This window comes from Frieseomelitta varia, unplaced genomic scaffold (genome assembly GCF_011392965.1).
Source record: "Frieseomelitta varia isolate USP_RPSP 00005682 unplaced genomic scaffold, Fvar_1.2 scaffold_961, whole genome shotgun sequence".
In the NCBI taxonomy this organism is placed as follows: Eukaryota; Metazoa; Arthropoda; class Insecta; order Hymenoptera; family Apidae; genus Frieseomelitta; species Frieseomelitta varia.
In genome coordinates, this window is record NW_025110769.1 from 108629 (window position 1) to 125085 (window position 16457).

The 16457-nt window shown below is 32.4% G+C and overlaps 1 protein-coding gene across 1 annotated transcript in view; it reads left to right on the forward strand.

Moving 5' to 3' along the window:
* The first annotated feature begins 737 nt into the window (after positions 1-737).
* LOC122538098 overlaps positions 738-16457 on the forward strand; it is a 44471-nt gene continuing 28751 nt past the window's right edge. Inside the window, exon 1 of the mRNA XM_043671862.1 lies at positions 738-1176. The gene's annotated coding sequence lies outside the window, so the exon portion shown is untranslated. The remainder of the gene's footprint in view (positions 1177-16457) is intronic.

Genomic DNA, 16457 nt, shown 5'->3' on the forward strand with positions numbered 1-16457 from the left:
GACTTTTTCTTTTCTTTCCTTCTCTTCTCTCTCTCTCTCTCTCTCTATCTTTTTTTTTAAAGAAAGTATTTCCTTCGTTTATTTCATACGAATAAACATTTTCTAAGAAAAATGTTACATCATTGTTTCTTTCGTTAACGTTTAATACACTCTGATTTATTGTTTCTTTCTAAGACGTTTAATACTCTTCGAACCGATCAATATCTATGCAGATCTCCAAGGATTTCACAATAATGTTTAGATACTTTACAGTGTCTACGTACTCTGCAAGTTTGTCTTCCTTACACTCGGTGAATCGAATAATGACGATAACAAAATCCTACGGGAACGCTGTTGACACGATCGCTATACTTTTTTTAAAACAAAAAAGATCTACGAGAATTTCAAAACTACGTCATTTGATTTTCATATTTATATCACATCTCCGTATTTTTCTTGGTGTACCTATCGTGACGTATTTGTCACCGTAGACTAGTAGAAATTATTCTCACAAGTATATAAACAAATAAATAGTCAGTAATAAATAACAAGTTGACACAAGAAACGTGGATTAAATGCACCAAGTAAACAAGAATAAAAAAAAAAAAGACTTAGAGCTGTCGGTTCGCGTGAAATCGGCGCAACTGGTAAACAGGTAGTTTGAAGAACAACTACTCGGTGAGAAAGACGAGCAGGAGAACGCGCTCCAAAGGGATCAGGCGTCTCGACGCCTGCGTCGGATGGCTCAGTAGTCGGCGAGTCGTGCTGGACATCGGACGTCGAGCACAACGCCGAGTCGTTCCACTTGTTCGCGGGCTCTGACGTTCCGAAAAACAAACGAAAGGGAACGAATCTTGCAAAATTTTTCATTTTCGGGCGTCGCGCGCTGCACGAGTCCCGAAGGATCACTCGAGTCTTTTTTCAATTCACTGAATACCTACGAAGTTTCAAACAGAACGGAGAGAAACAATCGGGAAAACAAGAAGAACCAGAACTGCGGAGGTTGCAAGTCGAAGAGTCGCGTACGCGGAAGTTTCGTTAAGTAAGGAAAGGGTTGGAAAGTTGCGAGACTTTAGAACAAAGTGGCATGAGGAATCGAGGATCGGTGTAACAAAAGTTGAGGATATTCGATAGATGGTTTGTTTACAGTGTAGAGTCAGTGATCTGGCGACCCGTGGCACGGTGAAAACAGTGCTCGTAAGTAAAACAAGTAACATCTCGCGAGATCGACAGTTCGATCGTTGAGATCCCGATCTTCAAAAAAGATCCACCGAAACGAGCTTTCGGAGGTAGTTTGTTGAAAGTTGTGTTTGGAAGCAGAGGGAAGGACAGGTAATTTTCCCGCGGCGTTTTCATTATTCACCGGGTCCCAACGGCTTGTCCAACTTGATAAAGGATTATTCCGTTTCAAAAGTGATATTCGCGGTAATAGAACGCGAGTTCTCGCCGAGGCGGACAATTCAGTTGACGTGCAGCGGCGGGGGGGAAAAGAGGGGAAAGGGGATAAAGGCTTGATTCAATCGCGTCGCGTCGTGGAAAGAAAAGATTGTCGGGGGAAATTGAACGATTCAGACCGGGGAGCAAGCTTTCGTGAATTCAAGAATGAAGCTTTGGTCAGGGGCTTTCGTTTAGCTGAACTCCAGCTTTAACGAAAGTTTAATTGAAGTGTAATAAAAACGAACTCCTGCTGAATTTACCTCTATCTATCATATGAATGAATAGACAAACAGCACTTGGACGCAAACCACTTTAATTTTCGTCGCTTCATCCTTCGTTTCAAGCCAACGTACACACTTTACAGACGTTGTATAACAATTGGATATGAATGAAAAATTGCAATTCTTTAAAATTAAAACGTTGTACGTGCTCCTTTAATCACTTGCGCTGGCAACTGATTGCGGACCATAACGAGTGACCGAACAATAACGTATACGATAATTCGTCGCTTTCATTTTGAAACTCGGTGTGACATCGTTGGATCGAAATTATTGAGAAGTAATAAACTTATTCATTTGTTTTGCCTATTTTGTTTTTACTTAAAACTGAGAAAATCTGACAATCTTCGAACGAAAAATTGTCGACGTGCGTGTCACGTCATTCCAGCGCAAGAGGTTAAATTCATAGATAAATAATCAGAGAAGTGAAATTGTCACAAAATACAATAGATACAAATTAGAATATATATATAATATCAGGGCAATGAACACTCTTACTATATAAATTCCAAGTTTCCTCCAATGAAACGTGGAATTCCACCGGTTATATATGCGTTTGCGTTCGTTTTTATTCTCTTCTTTCTTTTTCTTTTGGTCAACAAAAGTTACACGTTGTTTTCGGTCGACGGCATAAACCATCCGAGTGAAATACGTATGCAAATACGAACGCTGGTATCGAGAATTCCTGTACTCGACTTCACATGACGTGACACGACGTGGCAGGAAGCATCTCGTTGTTCTTGTGCGAGGATACTCATGAAAAATGTATGAGCCGGCGAAATACCATGGTTTATAGAATTTCGAGATGGCCCAAAAACCGAGTGGACGGGGTTCACCCTGTTAGAAATTTATTCGCCTGGCAGCTGTTCGTCGTAGGGGCGAATAATTCACCAGCCAATAAGAGGGACAATTCCCTATCACCCGGTTCTTGAATTTTGAGACAACGTTGGTCTCGTGACAATCTCCGAATTAATTCGAGATTAACTGTGCCTCGATTCTTACTCGAAATTCATCTGGACATGTTACATTTAACTGGAGGAGCACGTGGACACGTTGAAAATTAAATTGGGAGAGACAATTCGTCGTACGAATTGCAAATTGCAATTGGATTAATCGAGCAAAGTTCTGTCACCACATTTCGTTTGTATTCGCGATTATGTCGTTTAACACGAGAAACCCTACACACATGTTTCGTCTATAGGACAATATATATTCAATTTCTGCAAGATATTGCATCACAGTGAAGTACAATGAAAGCGTATTCTTCGATCCGTTATCTAATCATTTATGTTACTTTGAATTCTTCGTTAGTGATGCTCGTCTCGTTGCTCATACAGATAGAAACGCGTTAAATAAATTAATTTATTAACGGTGGCCCTTTGACATGATAAAAGGAAAACGGTAGGTACGAAGGTAGCGAAGCTCAAAATGAAACACAAAGCAGACGAGAGTATAAAATAAATACAAGGTAATAGAATACAATACGTTGGAAGTAATGATGCAAAACAAACAAGAACAAAAGAAAAGAGCGTAGAAGCGTTAATTAATTAATTAAATGGATCAATATTCAGATTCAAATTCACTGAGATTATTCAGATATACGGCTTGTTTAAAGAAGTTAAGCGGCAAAGTTTATGTTCTCGGTAGAGAGATTGAAATTGGTAGAATTTACTCTAAATATGGTATTTTTCAATGAATACGGTATTTGTTATTATACAATGAATAAATTTATTATTATTATTATTAAATAATTTCATCATCTGTTGTTGAAAACTTTGCAGAAAATTTTGCACAAAATTTGTTAGACCAAAAAAATTTTCGTACAACTTTCCATACTTCAATATATATAATTTCATGTTAAAAATGGAACATTTAATGGTTTAAATGAATTATCAATGCTATCGTAGGTCAATTACAGACGTACACACATCGAAAAATTAACCTTTTAACTTTGTTATTCTGTTGAGTATAAAAAGCATTTATACTTTGAATTTCGAACAGATCTTTATATTATTGTTAATTATTTAGTTTATTAACTATTGACTTACACAATGTCCATCTGATCTAAATTGTTGAATTTACTTTCTTTTATATATATATAAAATTTAAAATTAATATAATTAAATAAAGTTTTTATAAAAATATATTTTCGTAATAATTAAAAATTAATAATATTATGAAAATGAATTTCTTAAAAAATTAATAACTAAAATTTATTTTGCATCTTTTGTATCAGGGTTAATTAATTAATTTGAATAATTTTAATTACCTCGAAAGTAAATGATCTATATATATATATATACTTTTTTTGTAAAGTAAAAAAAAATAAATGTATATTTAGAAATTAAATGTTTGTCGTATTTATTAATATCTTTTTTAAATAAATTTAATTTACATATAATATTTAATCTCTGTGGAAATTACTTCGTTCCAGTACTCCATTCATGTGCTGAATGCTATTGTTACGACTTCGTAAGCCAAAACAATAACAGAGTTAATCTTTTGGTCAATCCAATACTGTACGTTCGGATCGTTAATCATCGGCAGAAAATCTTTATGGCGCATTCGTTTAAATTATTAACGAGCTCGATCATCAATCTAAATAATCAGTTTTAGTTCAGAAAGAAACAGCGTGATCGAGCGGAATTATAAAAAGATCCTAAAAAATGCTGAAAATTTCGCACACTACGTTCTATTTGCAAGGCGAGTTCGTTAAGCCAACTTGGAAATCGTCGTAAATTCCAAGAGGATTCAGGGACTTTCGTGAATATCCGATCCGTTGATCGTCGACGATGGTTCGTACTCGTTCGAACGAGCTTCACGTAACGAGAAAATCTCGGTGAATTGCAAGGATCAAGCCTTGGGGTAACTAACGAGAAAGTTTCAATCGTCAAAGTTGACGACTTATCAGCCACCGATATTGAATGCGAACGAAACTTACTTAGGCCAAATACGAACTTGGGTAGGATTCGAGTCTTCTACGATTGGAGATCCACTGGATTCTGTTTGAATTCCAATTAAGCGAAAGAGAAATTCCCTCGTGCTCGTAAAATGACGATTGTATGTTCTGATAGAGAGGGAATAATCTATTCCTAATTAGTTTGAAAAGTGAAAAGTGTACAGTTTTAAACTCTCGACGTATATTGAGAAACTTCTAACTGCTGTTCGACTGTAGGCGTGATTTTAAAAGATAAAGAGCATAACTGGATCGATAAACGATAAAAAATTATTGTCGTGAAAAAAAGAGAAAATCGTACAATCTATTTGGCTTCGTTTTAGAGGTGTTTTTTTTTTCACATCATGCAACGACTGGGAAAGTTTGTTCTCGGAAATTAAAGAAATTCAAATGTCTCTGAGATCACAGAAATATTTTTTTTTTTTTTTTTATGACTAAGTCCACTACGTTTTTTGAAGATCGAAATCTCCTCTTTATAACGATCCCTTAAAACTTTACGACATTTAATCTCTTAAATACGATTTTTTTTTCCACCATTTTCAATTAGGATTAGACAATGAAATTTCTTGAATTTTAGAATTTTTATCGTTTTTATTCAAATGATGGTGTATTCAATCACAAAGAAAATTTTTCTATATGTTTAGTGACATATAGAATTAAATTTCTCGACAGCGAAATTGTTCTTGCTTTTGCAATCGCTGCATGAGAATTATCATTAAAACATCTCTGAAAATTCAGTCAAAGTGCGGAGGCTTTGTGCTTTAAACTAACGTCAAGTGGATTGTTAGATGATTTCTTGTTACGATGTTGCAACTTATAACTTCACTATCATCGGTTTGATTACATTATTATTAAATAATTCATCTGAATCCATGGTGGAAAAAAATCGTGTAAAAAGGTTTTATAAAAGAGAAAATCTTAATCTCCAAAACCATAGCAGATTTTTATTTAAAAAAAAAAATGTTTTAACGTTTTTACATACAAATTTAAATTTTTTGTACAATTTTTGAGAAAAAAAGTGAATCGTTATATGATCTTTTTTTACGACATTGATTTAAATTATCGACAATTTTTCATCGTCATTGGTACGCTCTTCGCTGTATTATGTCCTACATAATACTTTTAGTCTTCAAGTTATAGATGATTGAAGAAAATGTTCAATACGTCCTCTTTTGTGTCACAGCACATAACACTGGCATGCTTCGGCGTCATGTTCCGCAATCGCTCGAAAATACCAGATATTCCTCGAATAGTCTCAAATCCATTCTGAATTCTTTTTTCGCGCGTCATCTATTGAATAAGCAAACAAAGTTTTTAAAATGAAAGTTTTACACAATAGCGATAAAAGTTAAATAAAAGCATTATTCGATAATTCATATTGACAGATCACTGTCACGTTGATTAAATAAATAAATTTATGTGACACTTTTTACTTACGATCATAATAGTCGTGAAAATTTCAAAACGTGTTATATAACGCGCATGGTAAAAGAAATTGATAAAAAAAATTCCTACGAGCGAAATTGATCTGTTCTACGGTATATACAAACTGTATTTTCAAAAATATATTCGACTCGAAACATAATTCACGAAAATTACATGGGATTTCCGACACTTGACTCTCCACTTTCGTAACAAGTTTACCAACGAGTGTCTTTCGCAATCCACTCGCCAGGGCGATAAAAGAATTCTACGAAATATGTGTTTCTCCAGAAGAAACGGAGGTTCGTTAAGCCAAGTCTCCGACTGGAAAAATAACGCGAAAATTGTGTCTCGTTCGAATCGAACAGCAAGCGATTTAAAATATCGAAAAATATCGAAAAGGGGAGGACGGAGATGCACGTGGCCCGATTTAAAATCTCGGTGACCCGCGAAAATGCTCGCGGCTTGTTTATTAAATTTCCTTTCTTTGCGAAATTCTTTTTGAACTATGTTTCAGTTATATTATTTGCATGGTTTTATAATGTATATAAATATATACATAATGTTTAAAAATATATGTATAATATAACTACTGTATAAATATATACATAATATTTAACAATTAATTAAATTGTTCAATAGTGTAACAATCATTGATGTTCGTAGACCAGCCTAAAGGCGGAACAATGGCAAAAGAAAAGAAGAGAGACACGGATCAAGGAAATTCAATCCTCCTAGGAAACATGATTATTATAAAAATTAGAAAAACAAGTCGACGTCACTCGAATGTACGTGACGAAACATTATTATGTGACGATGATTCAATATTAATAATTACAATAATTAACCTATTATTAATATTAATAATTATTATTAATATTAATAATCACTACAACACTTAACCAATACTGTTAATATCAATCTTTTTCAAAATCTATGATAAAAAAAATTTTTCGAAGGTCGAATTTAATGGTATTATTTTCTTTTCAATTTCACTTGCCAAATCGATCAACATTTTTGCTCATGCGAAAATTACGCTAATAATAACAATGACTCTTACAATATCTTATGCATTTTATATATTAGATTATATTTCATATATTTTATGGATTAGATGAAATCCAGGCTTTTAATAATACATTCTATAATCTTTATTTATGTTTCAAAATGAATTTTTAAAAAAAACAATGCACGTCACTTCTCCCTCCGCTCACATTTTTTTTTTTTCATTCTGTTTTGTGGAGTTAATCGATTTGACATGCTCGCACACGTGTTGCGTGTGACCCTTTATACGTTGTGCATCACTGATCTACATATTTTGATGAACGCGCCCGTGAATCGAGAATTGTGCAAAATTAACTCGTCGAAAATTCCCGTGCGACCTTGGCCGTTCGGTATAGCGCCTTATATAACGATCCGATAATCAGGATCGTCGAAAAACCTGTTACCCCCTGTAATTGTGGCTTAATTACTCGACTGAGCCTTTGAGAGAGACACCGATGGATAATTAGCAGAGTAGCGAGTATCGGGCTCGTGTTTACCTGACAATCTGTTAATCAAGACAGCTTTGTATTCGATTACGTTTGCCAATATTACGTGACCTTACGCAAAGCACTTACATGCTGCGATAACGTTTGTAACTGGTATCGAACATTATCCACACGACTTACGTAACGATCATCTGCTCGTTCCTAGATGAACAGTTGCGTTCAACGTCTTCGAAAACGAATGCTTTCAGAAGTACGAACATTTTCAGAAACAACTGTCCCCGACGAACTTATCATTACGGAGAAACTTTCTTGAAATTTTTGATATGTCACTGGTAGAAATATTGGAAAGTAGAAATCTGTAGCTAATCTGAGGTGACTCGCGTTGTTGACTCAATATTGATATTATATATGTCATATTATTATATATATTATATTATATATAATTGATAACAATATATTACATTGTGTTATTATATTATGTTATTAACATTGTATTGTAATAGTATATAATGTTACATATAACAATCGACAATAATTTTCTTCAACTTTTAATTTTCATCCGTCACTGGTAGAAATATTGAAAATCTGTAGGTAATCTGAGCTGACTCGCGTTGTTGACTCAAAATTGATATTATATATGTCATATTATTATATATATTATATTATATATAATTGATAACAATATATTACATTGTGTTATTATATTATGTTATTAACATTGTATTGTAACAGTATATAATGTTACATATAACAATCGACAATAATTTTCTTCAACTTTTAATTTTCATCTGTCACTGGTAGAAATCTGTAGCTAATTCGCGTTGTTGATTCAAAATTTATATTGTTTACGTTTATTATAACATATATATGTTATATTATTATATATATTATATTGTATAGTATATAATATTACATATAACAATCGACAATAATTTTCTTCAACTTTTAATTTTCATCTGTTCCTCGTGTCAATTCGATACATTTTTTTCTTCTAAAATGTCACACTAAACGAGTATCTTCAACATGTACGGTGTGACATATATTTTCAACGTTTTTTAATATGACATGTAGTAATGTATATTTTTAATATTGTTGATATGTCGACAGAATTGCAAATAATGTTCGTTTTCAAATTCTTTGACATTATTATACACATTACAGTACAATTAATCGTGCACAACTTTTGAAAATTGTGCATTTATAATTTTGGAACGTGATTAGAACAAATCCAAAACAAATCGTTAGATTAAATTCGAAGAAGATAAAGATGACATGATATGAAATTAATTTACAGAATAGAATTTGTTTAAATTTTACATGCAATTGAGTATAAAAGTTCAATTTGTTCATTATCAATAAAAGAATCTACAAACTTACTTCTTGGATATTAACTTTTTAACCACTGTGTCAATTTGATACCAAGAGATGAATTAAGTTGGAAAAATCCGAGAGATGAATGAAGATTAATTCGACTGACTTTTTTTTTTCTTTTCTTTTTCTTTTTTTTTTCATTAAAGAACTTTCTAAAGAAACGAGAGTCTGATTGAACTTCTAAAAGTTAAATTAAAAATGTAAAATCATCGGATTTTATGATTTCTCTGCTCAAAACTTTTGATGGTGTGCCATATTTACAGAGAAACGAAAAGTACCACACTTCACGTATGATACTACTGTCCTCTAAGATATTGAACGACATCCAAATTTGCCTGAATAAACAGACTCGAATAAATTCAAATCTTTCTCTTCGAAACTTTGGCTTCTCGTCTTCGCCTCCCTATCAAATAAGTTACTTCTCGAGGTGAGAGGATTTTGTCTGCGACCCTCCCCATGTACTATCTGTAAAATAAATTTTGTAGATTTACGATCGTCGTATCGTTGAACACGTACGTTTCCATTTTCCTTACGTCCGCGCGTTTTCACTGTCTCTCTTTCTGGAGTAGTGTCTTTCGTTCACATCTCCGAGAAGGCAGCATGAACGTGACACCCGGAGGCGAATAAACTCGAAAGTTCGCGATAGTTTTACGAAACATATGCTACACAATGGCGCGAAAGTAGACAGGCTTTCTGCGACATAGAGTGAAGAGCACAATCAAACCGATAACTACAAAAAAATTGTCGATAATTTAAATTGTTACAATTTCGTAACAATTTTAAAGCGTGAAGTCTCCATTTCCCAGTTTTAGGTTCGTCTTTCTCAAAAACGATGACGCAGCGATTAGAAAATAAGAGACTGTCTTTACTTTTCTATCTGCCACGAAATATAGAAGCATCTTATTGTTAGAATAAAATGAACGATAATAAGTTTTACGATATTAAATAATAAATAGTAAATTTTACGATAATAAACACTTCATGCTTCTGAAATCAGTCCAGGTTTATTTAAGGTATTTAAAGAAAAGTCCGTGGCTACCATAGATGAATTTTACACTTTCCATTTGATGGAAATACATGTAAAAATTGACCTTGACCTTGAATTTTAGGACCAACATATATATATTTGCATATTGTATTCTACTCATCACGAAGATAAAACTTTTCCAAGGAACCATAGTTCTTTCGAAAAATGGCAAAAGTGTTTCTTAACCATTTAACATTGCGGACGCGTGCGTGCTAACAGCGACTTTACGATTTTAAACGCGTGGAAATACGTCTGTACACGTGATATTTATACTTCGAATAATATTAACAAGTTAGTTTTATCATTTGATTATTCAGACTCGCACTCATGATTACAACTATGATAAATCAAATGTCAGTGAAACCTAATATAGACATCCATGCGTCCAGAACCATAAAGTCGCTGTTAACACGCACGCACGTGTCCGCAGTATTAAATGAGTATGAAACTTTATCGCCATTTTTCAAAAGAATCATCAGGTTGCGAAGAATTTTACCTTCGTGATGAGTAGGATGGAATGCAAAAGAGAAATTTTTTGTCTTTGAAGGTCAAGGTCAATTTTGCAGCATTTCTTTTCACAAAATTGTGACAGTTTCGATATTTTTTAAGTTTTTTTTTTAAAGAATATTAACAAGAGTCACTGTTTTTGTCTTCTCGTCGATTCCTCGAGCGTTGATTGATGATCTCTGTAATGACCAAAGTTCTATCGATCCCTTCGTAACGACCTCCCCTCATTATTCGTTAGTCAGAGGACGAGCTTCACACGGCCAACTCAGATTCGTCAGTCGATCGAGGGAATTGCAGGATTTTTGCAAAGAAACGACTGAATTTTTAACGTTCTGACTGAAACGATCCGAGCGTTTAGTTCTCTTTGGTTGAAAATAATCCTATTTAATGTAAGCTCTCTCTTAATACAAGTTCTTCTTTAATCCAAGTTATTAAACCGCGGATTTTTATGCATTCGTAGAAAGATATGAGAAGTGGATGTGTAAAAGACACATGAGGGAAGAACGTGAAAAGTTTGTTTTTATTGATTTTTTCAATTTCCATGTTATTCAACCCTTTGACTGTTCACGTTATTTAACTCCACAGATAACTTTATAATCAATAATAAACTGACTGGTTTGCTTATTGGAGCTTTAAAAAGCGCAAGAATATAAAAAGTTATATACATTTAATAGGATGAAATAACTGGTCTTTAATACACATTACAAACCATTACAATTTAAACAATAGTATTTAAAATAAATAGACTTGCACGATCAAGTATGTTCCTATCTATAAAGAAAAATCAATATTGACTTTAACAAAAATATAACTATTTTTAGTAAACTGTAAACAAAGAAAATTTGAAATCGATTGTACTGACATGGGCTTGGCTGTTCTAGACGAATGCATTAAATTTTTGGTAATTTTAAGCACTCAAAGGATTAACAATTGGATGAGAATATTTCAATATACTCACATAGTTTAAGAAAGACACGTCAAATCGAAATATACAAGCGCTCCAAAAATGATCGATAAGTCTACAAAGTTTGATATCAAACCGTAATATCGCAAGAATAAAATATCCGTGAAATATTTTGGAAAATAATATAGTCGATATTTAATTCGGATAAAAGGAGAGGAACGATATTGAATAAAATAAAATTAATTGATAATGCAATTGGCTGAAGTTTGTAAATCGTGAAAAATCGTTGTTCATCCTTGTCTTTCCGCCGAGGTTTTCAAATAAAACATTCAACGTAGAACGTATTATGTCACGACATTACGCAAGTAAATCACCAAGGTGTTCTTAAATTCATGAAAACAAGACTACAAAATTTGAAGCAGTTCGCCAATCATCGTGATCGTTGCAAATTTATTTGTACCACCGCAAATTCATTCACGCTTGCGTGTGTTTAAATGGGAATTCGTACGCGTGTACGGTAAATTTGAAAGTGCAGAAATATTTGGAAAATGGGCATGCACGCGTGATACGAAAACAGGCGCGTAAAATACCCAGGCAAGCGAAACAAATTTCTGCCATTTGTATAAATAACCGGCGGTCTATTCCGCCAGCCGCCAAAAATATTTCGCTATTTATTTTCGAACTAAAACACTGGAACGCGGACTATAATTGGTTGTTCTTTCCGCTATAGTAGCAGCTTTCAAGGACTGATGACTCGAACCGTTGAACAACTCGATCAATGGAACAATGAGTCTACAAACTGAAAATCAGCCGAGGTCCATTTCGAAATGCGAGAATTGCCAAAGATAACTTTGCCAGTGAATTCTTCATCCATTTCGTTTCGTGTGTTTGTTTCACTTTCTTTGTTTCACTTTTTTCTTTTTTTTTTTTTTTTTAAACAGAAATCCTTCGGTATGAAATGACGTTGCCACAGTGAACAGAGAGAAAGAAAACGGGACGAGAATTAAATCGGCGAAACCGCGAGCGTTGATTTCCGCCAGCCTCTGAATTCCAATCGTTGCGAATCTGATTCGACAGGTTTGCGTTTGCTGTGCTGTTCTTTTTGTTCTTTCTGCTGCTCGCATTTTTTCGTTACCCGGATAAATGCACTTTGGCGAGAAGTCAAACTGGTATCAAAGAACCTGTTCTTTTTTCGTTCGTACTTTACACTTTCGTTTGATGTTGTGCAGCAACTTGTAAATTGAATTTGAACACATGACACATAACACAAAACACACTGTTAAAATATTCTGTCAGTATCGCAAGAAATAGACAAACACGTTACTACGCGTTTAAACTGGAAGTTGGGAGAACGCAGAAAAACAATATGCAGAATTATGGAATATTTATCATAACAGGTGAAAAAAATTTCTATTTAGATTCTATTTCCTCAATTATGTTTCCTTAAAAATATATGAAAATCTGCAAGTTGAAAAATAAGACAGAGCTATTACGATTATGTTATAATTACGTTAAAATTTGAAACCGACATAGTAATGTATGTAAAAATTAGATATTCATTGCGAATGTGTAATACCTATTCGATAAAACATTAATGCGCATGCAAATTATACAGAGTAATAATTTATATAATACAAATATATAAATTAATGTATCAAATCAGCATACATGAAATTAAACACGATTATTATAATTGTATTGTTAAAATCTGAAAATGCAGAAATTACAAGATATTTATTGCAAACGTATATTTAGAGAAGGATAAATAGGCATGAATAATAGGTTTACTAATTATTATTTTTATAATTAAAGTTTACTAAGGTTTGTTATTAAGATAAAATGGATAATAGATTATTTTCATTAACATTTGATTTATCATAGTTATAGCATCAGTGTGAGTCTAATCAAATAATAAAACTGTTGACATTATTCGAAATATAAACATTATATCCACGCGTTTAGAGTCATAAAATCGCTGTTAGAGTGGCAGTGTTAAATGATTGAGACAGTTTTTTGCCATTTTTCAAAAGACTATTAGCTTTATCTTCGTGATAAGTAGAATACAACTCTTTACATTTATTTCCATCAAATCGAAGGTATAAAATTCATCTATGATAGCCATGGACAAACATTTCTTTCCACCCTATACATATTGTATAGGTTTGTTTCTATAGATTATAATACAATTATAATAGCCGAATCTCATAATGATGCTGATAAAATTTGAAAATGATTTGCACAACAGACACAACATATCTATAAAAAATATCTTTAAATGCTCGAGTATTATATCTCTTGTTTCTATTCGAAAAATATTTCGGATGAAATGACTTAGTTTTTTTCACGAGTGGATGTGTAAAGGTCACGTGGTTTTCTTTCAAATAAAGTTACACGTTTTTTTAATACATCAATCGAAACAACATTCTCTGTTAAAAAAAAATTTGTTACTTAAAATTTAAATAATAAATAAAATAAAATAAAATAAAAAATAAAATTTTTAGTATTGACTGTCGTCTTGGAGGATATTTCAATTTTAACTTTGTATAAAATAATGTCAATAATATCACCTGAAAAACAAAGAAACGCGCAAAACAATATTTACAAAACGTTTACATTACCCTTGTCTTTCATACGATATTTTATATAAAATTTTAAATTTTGAAGTATCGCTTTGATTAATTTGTTGACACACACACATCGGTCGATACTTTTTTTTCTTTTTTTTTTTTTTTTATAGAAAATGTCAAGCTGCGTCGATTGATGTATCGAAAAATACGACCTCACGTGACTTTTACGTGTCCATTCGCGAAAAAAAAAAAGAAGAAGCTAATAATATCAGAATATATTCTCTTTGAAGCCATTCAAAAACTTTCATCGGAAATATTTCTCACAACGAATAAAACATCAGCGATGTAATCAAGATGTCAAAATCAGCTGCGGTACCTTTTACGTTTATTCATGGGAGAAAATCTATCATTATTACGTCTATCCTTTCGTACGTTTCATTTCATCGGAAATTTACAGTTTCACGAAATACAAGGGCAAGAGATGGCCGGGGAATAATAGCAGGTATTTCCTGCGCCACGATCTGCATTGGAAAGCAGCATTTATGATTTTCGATGCAACCGTGTCCAGCTTGAATCCAATAAGGAAATGCAACGTTCAAATCGAAGCTTTCCCCAAACGAAGGTGTTAGCTGAACTCGATTTTTCTAGGATTTCGGGAAACGCGGCGTGCTTTTTGTTGGGAAATCCTTCGTGCAAATTCGTCAAAAGAAAAAAACAAAATCAGAAAATCTCTCGTCTCGTTGTTGTGGTAACAAACGACAGCATCGTGACTAGATTACGAACGTTTACGCGCGTATGCAAAATTCAAACGTGCAAAAATGCACGGGATACACGTGGCGAGCAAGTGATACACATACGCAGTGTCCAAAATAAACGAAATTCAATGCGCGATTTTTCTTTCTTTTCGTGGATAGAAACACGAATCCATATCCAAAGAATTTTCAAACTGCCAGGATATAACTAGAAACGTGGCAAATCGGAAGTGGACGACGCAGAATTCTATCTAAGAACGATTATGGAGAACGTTGAGACAATACGAGCATAGGTACGGCGGGAGGAGAAAGAAGAATTCGAACACACATAGACACACACACACACACACACACACACACACAGGGGGAATATATCAGAGAAGCTCGGCGCGCTATGTTCAATTTCACGGTTCTTCTGAGGCTTGACGGGGCGTGAAGAAATTCGCAATGGATTACTCGGCATAATTCGCCGGGAATTCGGCGTGATGCCAGACTTGAAACGTTTTTTTCGAGACTTTTATGTAAATCAAGAGCAACAAACGAGCTATTGTTTTTTAACAATACCTCTTGCGCTGAAATGACGTGCCAGGCAATTGTCCCAAATTACCTAAATATTTTCTCAGTTTTAAGTATATTTAAATGTAACCCATAACCCATTTAAATGTAAACAAATGACAAGTTTAATGATAATTATTACTTATTAATAATTATCATTAAAGTTTATTATTATTAATAACTATCGCTAAAGTTATTTTATTATTATTAATAATTAATTTTTATTAAAGTTTATTATTATTATTAATAATTAATTATTATTGAAGTTTATTATTGTTAAATTAATTTTTATTAAAGTTAAAGTTTATTATTATTAAATTAATTATTATTAAAGTTATTTTATTATTATTAATAATTAATTATTATTAAAGTTTATTACTATTAAATTAATTTTTATTAAAGTTTATTATTATTAAATTAATTTTTATTAAAGTTAAAGTTTATTATTATTAAATTAATTTTTATTAAAGTTTATTATTATTAAATTAATTTTTATTAAAGTTTATTATTATTAAATTAATTTTTATTAAAGTTTATTATTATTAAATTAATTTTTATTAAAGTTTATTATTATTAAATTAATTTTTATTAAAGTTTATTATTATTAAATTAATTTTTATTAAAGTTTATTATTATTAAATTAATTTTTATTAAAGTTTATTACTATTAAATTAATTTTTATTAAAGTTTATTATTATTAAATTAATTTTTATTAAAGTTTATTACTTTATTAATAATTTCTATCCAGTGATATCATATCGACGAGTTAAAAAAGAAAAAGAAAGCGACGAATTATTGTATACGGTTTGGTCACTCGTTATGGTCCGCGAACCAGTTGTCAGCGCAAGGGGTTAAAGCGATAGACTAACGTCAAAGCAATTCATGCTGCTACGTTCGTAACGCTATGAAAAGATGTCTGAACCGCTTCTGTCGGTAAAGGGAGATTAGAATCTCATTTACGTTTAAATAAGAATATCTTTTTCAAATTAAGATAACAGGATCGACGAGTATTAAGCAATCGATTGACAGAAACATCAATTTTCTTTGGTTTTGTTAAATTTGTCCTCTTCAATAGTTTCCAAGTAATCGTCGAAGGTTTCCAAATTGAAAATTCTTTTTATACAGCAATTGAATGAATAACGATAGAATGATTTTGTAAAAGAAAAATTATGTAACAATCTACTTGGACTCGTTTCAAAGCGTAAAGCTTTT